The sequence below is a fragment of the Alligator sinensis genome, unplaced genomic scaffold (assembly GCF_000455745.1).
Source record: "Alligator sinensis unplaced genomic scaffold, ASM45574v1 scaffold1031_1, whole genome shotgun sequence".
Classification (NCBI taxonomy): domain Eukaryota; kingdom Metazoa; phylum Chordata; order Crocodylia; family Alligatoridae; genus Alligator; species Alligator sinensis.
Window position 1 is genome coordinate 1264493 of NW_005842167.1, and position 693 is coordinate 1265185.

The following is a 693-nucleotide window of genomic DNA, read 5'->3' on the forward strand; positions in this document are numbered from 1 at the left end:
AAGGGAGGACTCCACGAACACCAGGAGGAGGAGACTTCATGCTGTGTGAAGATCTCTAAGCGCTGCGGAGCCTATTGGACCCAGTGCATTTCAAGCAGGCAACAGGGGTCTGATCAGCCTCTAGCCTCTCCCCGTCACCGAGCGCAAACCTCGACGTATCCCTCTCCCTGCACGCACAAGTTTCACGGAGCCTAGCAAACTTCGTGTGAGTTCGAGTACTTTCTTCGGTTGGCGCGACGGGCTCGCGGTTTAGAGTCTCCAACTGGATGGGCTAGAAGAATGTTCACGGGAAGGAACTCTAGTCCGCCTCTCTTCTTTTCTATCTGTAACTGCAACTCAAGCAAGTTGTCCAGCCTACACCATGACCATCTTCGGTGTAAGTAAACAATCTTGAATCAACCATTACGCGTCCGTGCCTAATTCCAGCGTGTCGCCTGTTCTCTCCGACCCAGTGAGCCCGGGCTGCTGGCCACAGCCTGCATGGTGCGAAAAAGGGCCCGGATCGCTCCCCGCCGCCCGCACATGGCGACGAGGATGGGATCTGGAGACGGCCTGCACACCTCCATCTTGTGGCCTGGTGCATAAATTAAGAGACAACCCCTATGCATCACAGAATTCCACCCCTATGAACTCCAGATACAAGCACATGAAAACAAGGACCTCCAGATACAGACAAACAAAACTGCATTCCTG